Raw genomic sequence first — 6,395 nt, forward strand, 5'->3', positions numbered from 1 at the left:
CAGCCGTGTAGCAGTATCAACACAGCTAAGCCATGTTGAGTATTATTACAAGGCCGTATCAGTCAATCATCTAGACTGCCGCCCTTGCAACTACCGAAAGGCTGCTACCCCCCTTTCGATGAACCATTCGTTAGTCTGGTCTCTCAACAGATACCCATCCGATATGGTTGCACCTGCGGCTCGGCTATCTGCATCATTGGGACACGCAAGCCTCCCCACCGCGGCAAGGTCACATGGTTCGTAGAGGAGGCGGCTCAATTATCATTCTTTAATGTCGTTTCTGTACCTTACGTTTGTTTGTGGTACGGTGTTATTTATTTTAGCTTTGTGGCTATCTTGGTCACTGGATTTCCCGCGACGCCGCCATGTTTGTTTTCCTTATATTTAGGCTATGCAGATGCCTGTGTTTCTCTTTGGGTTTTGATCATTGCTTCTTTGATCCAGAGATGTTCCCCCTCTGTGCCATGACGATACCTACATTCCTTTGTATTATCTGCTCGGGGCTTCTTCTTCTTCTCCATGATGCGTGGGAGCTATCGTTGTAGGGTAATTGTTGTGGAGATGGTGGAATTTAAAGACGCGTAGGCCTATGTGAAGGATGATTGTAACCTCACGGAAGGAACGATGTACTTGTTCCGTATGGATTATATTTGCATTGACAGATAATTAAATGAGATTACTTTTAAAGCGGTGAGCCCGTTGTAAGTGTAATTTTATCTTGGAGTTGAAAAATGCCTTGCTCACGAAATGATGTTACGACATCAACTCAACAGACTCTGCTCATGAATGTAACCTTTGGTTATTTATATTTTTAAAGTGTTTGCTTCATTTTCTTTGCTTCTTTTTAAATTTCATTTTACCAATAAACCCTCATTAATCTTAATTTGAATTTCATTGTTAGTAGCATTAGTGCCTGTCGTGACCTACCTGTCCTGAGAGACGTTCTCGTAGGTTGGTCACCAGGCCGTTGGATGTTGAAGTATTACCTGACCTGCCGAGCGGATTGTAGGGAGGTAATTTGTAGGTATGACTCGTCCCGCAACTCACGAAATAAAAGATGATGTTATTTCCCTGTCCTTTATTACTGAGGACAACTAAAACTACTATGTACAGTATATTTACAAGTCTGAAAGTGATGATCTATAGAGAGAGCGAGCTTGTTCCACGCGCCTACTTTTCTACTACGCGTATCTCTGAATCTTGCCCTACGGCACTTGGGCTATGCTCGAAAAGAATATCGTTCTGACAAGTACGAACTACTAGCTGGAAGAAGGCCCCGCGCCATCTTGGCCAGGGGTTATATCTCCGCTCCTGAACTCAAAGTTCTATCCCTACCTCCTACCAAGGGGTTGGGTCTTACGGGCATTACCAAACTGTTCATCCAGTCACTAGCGCCTTCAAGTGGCTATTCTCAATAGTTGTCACAGTAAGTGCTGCTACCTAGGCACTACTGTCTTCTGTCTTACTTTGTCCTCATCTTTCCTTGTTTCCCTAAGTGCATCTGTACTGACCCTGAACGGCCTTGCACTCGGCTTTGTTCCTTTGTCGGTTTATCGGCGGGCCGCCTGGCTCGATGGCATACTAGCTCTGTTTGTCGATACACAGTAAATACCTTGTTGTGATCAACAAGTCCCCGCTCTTAGTCAACACTTGTGTAAGCGCACTTCGCAAGCTCTCTCCACTACATGTAACTTCTTGAAATATTTCCCTTTTCTTACAGTAACTAAATCTGACTATAATTATTATTCAATTACCTTAATGCTACAAGGTGTCTCCTGTCTTTGATTATCATTCTAACACTAATTAATCTCCTCTGACACCTTGAGCTCAAGACTCGGCTGCGAACCCCGGCTGCCTTCCACCTGGCAGTCCGCCGGTTCGAGTCCCTGGGAGGTCGGTACACGACATCCCACATTTATTTAAATCGGTAATGAGGGGCATTTCCAGTTCAAGGCTGTTTATCTGGCCTTTCCTAGTCGCGATCCACGCCTCGTAATCTCCCGATGTGTGTGTATATGCTGTGGTATTGTTCTCGGTAAGGGAGGGGTTTGGTCCAGACCAAGGTTGTAGAGGTTTACTTTTCTGCTTGCTTCCCTAGTCGTGTACGGTGCATTCTTTGACTCTAATTTCGAATCCTGAGCAGGTTAGAGATTTCTCCGTCGGATGGGGACCGTAAAGAAGGGCATCCGGTCGTTCTCTGAGGTAATAGTATGTTGAGAAGGACACCTTGATGTAACTTGGCGGTGTGTCCACAAGTAGCAGCTTGCTTGCTATTACCGTTAAATTCATTACCAAGAAAGCATTTGACCATGCGCAAGTCGTGTGTTGTTTAAAGATGGACGCTGACCGCTGTCAAAAATCACGTGGCTTTGAAGAGAACGTTGCTAAGGTAGTGTCGTAAACATAGCAAGACGATGCTGTCTTGTTTAAATATGGGCGCTGTCAAGAAAGCACGTGGCTTTGAAGAGCACGTGGAATTTTTCAAATTGTCCGCAACCACATGCCTAAGGCAACACCAATGAGGATTTAGCCCCGTCATGATGGCAGCATGATGCTCTCTTGTTTAAAGACGGCCGCTGTCAAAAAGCACCTGGAATTTTTCATATTACCAGCTACTGCGTACCTAAGGTAGCACCCATTAGGATTTAACCCTGTCACGATGGCAGCATGATACTCTCATGTTTAAAGATGGCCGCTGACAGCTGTTAAAAGGCGCGCGGTGTTTCAAATTGTCCGCCACCACGTGTCTAAGGTGGTGCACGTGGCTTTGTTTAAAGATGGCCGCTGACAGCTGTCAAAAGGCAGGTGAAATTTCAAATTGCCCGCCACCACGTGCCTAAGGTGGCACCAATGAAGATTTAGCCCCGTCATAATAGCAACATGATGCTCTGTTGTTTAAAGATTGCAGCTGTCAAAGCACGTGGCTTTGTTACAAACAAGAGCAAGTGGAATTTCAAATTGCCAGCCACCATGGGCCAAAGGAGGCAGCCGTGAGGTTTAGTGCTGTAAAGTTGGCAGCACTGGAGTTTGCGATGCCTTCTTGTTTAAAGATGGCCGATGCAAGCTGTCAAAAACACGTGGCATTTCAAATTTCGCGCCCACGTGCCAAAGGTGGGCCCATGAGTTTGAGTGCCGTAAAGATGACAGCACTGAGGTTAGCAATGCTCTGTTGTTTAAGGATGGCCGCTGACAGCGTTCAAAAAGGCACGTGGCTGTCAGCTTGACAGCCATCAGGAAAAGATGTAGGATTTCAAATTTCGAGCGCCTACGTATCTAAGGTAGCAACCATGAGGTTTAGTGCCATCAAGATGGCAACACTGAGGTTAGCGATGCGTTCTTGTTTAAATATGGCCGCTGAGAGCTGTCAAAAACACGTGGCTGTCAAAAAGAACATGGCTTTGTTTACAAAAAAGAGCGCGTGGCTTTATTTACAAACAAGAGCACGTGGCTTTGTTTACAAACAAGTGCACGTGGTGATGACGTCACGGTCACCTGACCGGTATCAATTACTTCGGGCGCTGATGCAGCATAAAAGTGCTGACTGAGCGTATTCAGTACGCACTTAGCCCTACTACTAGCGTTGGCGTCAGGAAGGGTATTCAGCCGTAAAACTAGTGCTAACTACGGTACGGGCTGATTAATCAATTTTTAATAGGAGAGGAATAACAATGTTACTTTACCGCTGTGGGTGGGTCCGGTGGAATACACTCATGGTATCTCTAGCCTGTCATAAAAGCCGACTAAAAGGGGGTCCCGGAGACTTTCATATTTTAGCATTTTCGAGCCTGAAATTGCTTCCAGTTCCTTGTGTCAGGCTACTCGCTTTCATATTTCTCATCCGACCACCCTTTGTCAACTGTTATTCTTTTTCTTTCCCGACGTCATTAACTTTTCCAGGCCTCGGGCGTCTTTCATTGTCAATCCCTTTATGGTGCTTGTACTTCTTTGGCCAATATATTCATTCTAAGCATTGGTGGAACTTTTCAAAATTTTGCTTAGGATGGTTGACCAGTTATACTTCCCCTTGAGTCAATGGAAACTTAATAAACTACATTCCTTCAGACCATTTACAAATGAAACTGACCAATTAAAAGATGACGTATATAAAATACACATACTAGTGTAAATAACATGCAAACACACACTTTCCCTGAAATACAGTATACTGGTGATTCAAATTTTGCACTGTGAATGATGATGACATTACATAGATAATAATACTGTAGTTTGTATGTAGATACGATAATAAGCTTTTGTTTTGTTCTTCACAGAGAACTCTGCTCTGCGTCTTCAAAAGATAATCTCGTCCGTTTACGAGCAAGACTTCCCTAAAAATGAATGAAGGTTTAAATCACTTGAACTTGTTGTTGTTTGAGTCATCAGTCCATAGACTGGTTTGATGCAGCTCTCCATGCCACCCTATCCTGTGCTAACCTTTTCATTTCTACGTAACTATTGCATCCTACATCTGCTCTAATCTGTTTGTCATATTCATACCTTGGTCTACCCCTACCGTTCTTGCCACCTACACTTCCTTCAAAAACCAACTGAACAAGTCCTGGGTGTCTTAAGATGTCTCCTATCATTCTATCTCTTCTTCTCGTAAAATTTAGCCAAATCGATCTCCTCTCACCAATTCGATTCAGTATCTCTTCATTCGTGATTCGATCTATCCATCTCACCTTCAGCATTCTTCTGTAACACCACATTTCAAAAGCTTCTATTCTCTTTCTTTCTGAGCTAGTTATCGTCCATGTTTCACTTCCATACAATGCCAGGCTCCACACAAAAGTCTTCAAAAACATCTTTCTAATTCCGATATCAATGTTTGAAGTGAGCAAATTTCTTTTCTTAAGAAAGCTCTTCCTTGCTTGTGCTAGTCTGCATTTTATGTCCTCCTTACTTCTGCCATCGTTGGTTATTTTACTACCCAAGTAACAATATTCATCTACTTCCTTTAAGACTTCGTTTCCTAATCTAATATTTCCTACATCACCTGCCTTCGTTCGACTGCACTCCATTACTTTTGTTTTGGACTTATTTTCATCTTGTACTCCTTACCTAAGGCTTCATCCATACCATTCAGCAACTTCTCGAGATCTTCTGCAGTCTCAGATAAAATAACAATATCATCGGCAAATCTCAAGGTTTTGATTTCCTCTCCTTGGACTGTGATTACCTTTCCAAATTTCTCTTTGATTTCCTTTACTGCCTGTTCTATGTAAACATTGAAAAGGAGAGGGGACAAACTGCAGCCTTGCCTCACTCCTTTCTGGATTGCTGCTTCTTTTTTAAAGCCCTCGATTCTTATCACTGCAAACTGATTTTTATACAGGTTGTAGATAATTCTTCGTTCTCGGTATCTGATCCCTATCATCTTCAGAATCATAAATAGCCTAGTCCAATCAACATTATCGAATGCCTTTTCTAGATCTACGAATGCCATGTACGTGGGCTTGTCCTTCTTGATTCGATCCTCTAAGATCAGACGTAAAGTCAGGATTGCTTCACGTGTTCCTACATTTCTTCTGAAGCCAAATTGATCTTCCCCCAACTCAGCTTCAACTTGTTTTTCCATTCTTCTGTAAATAATACGTGTTAAAATTTTGCAGGCATGAGATACTAAATTAATAGTGCGGTAGTTTTCACACCTGTCAGCACCGGCTTTCTTGGGAATAGGTATAACAACATTCTGCCGAAAATCGGATGGGACTTCTCCTGTCTCATACATCTTGCACACTAAATGAAATAACCTTACCATGCTGGTTTCTCCTAAGGCAGTCAGTAATTCAGAGGGAATATCATCAATTCCAGGTGCCTTGTTCCTATTTAGGTCACTCACAGCTCTGTCAAACTCTGACCTCAAAATTGGGTCTCCCATTTCGTCAGCATCAACAGCCTCTTCATGTTCCAGAACGAAATTATCTACATCGTTACCTTGATACAACTGTTGGATATGCTCCTGCCATCTTTCTGCTTTGTCTTCTTTCCCTAGAAGTGGCTTTCCATCTGAGCTCTTAATATTCATGCACCTAGATTTCCTTTCTCCAAAGGTTCCTTGATTTTCCTGTATGCAGCATCTACCTTTCCCAGGACCATACAGCCTTCGATATCCTTGCATTTCTCCTTCAGCCATTCTTCCTTAGCTACCTTGCACTTTCTATCCACTTGATTCTTTAATCGCCTGTATTCTTTTCTGCCCTCTTCATTTCTAGCATTCTTGTATTTTCGTCGTTCATCAATCAGGTCTAGTATCTCCTGAGTTATCCACTGATTCTTAGTTGATCTTTTCTTCCTTCCCAACATTTTTTCAGCAGCCCTACTGACTTCATTTTTCATGACTCTCCACTCTTCCTCTACTGTGTTTCCTTCGGCCTTTTCATTTAGTCCTTGTG

The sequence above is a fragment of the Anabrus simplex genome, chromosome 12 (assembly GCF_040414725.1).
Source record: "Anabrus simplex isolate iqAnaSimp1 chromosome 12, ASM4041472v1, whole genome shotgun sequence".
NCBI lineage: Eukaryota > Metazoa > Arthropoda > Insecta > Orthoptera > Tettigoniidae > Anabrus > Anabrus simplex.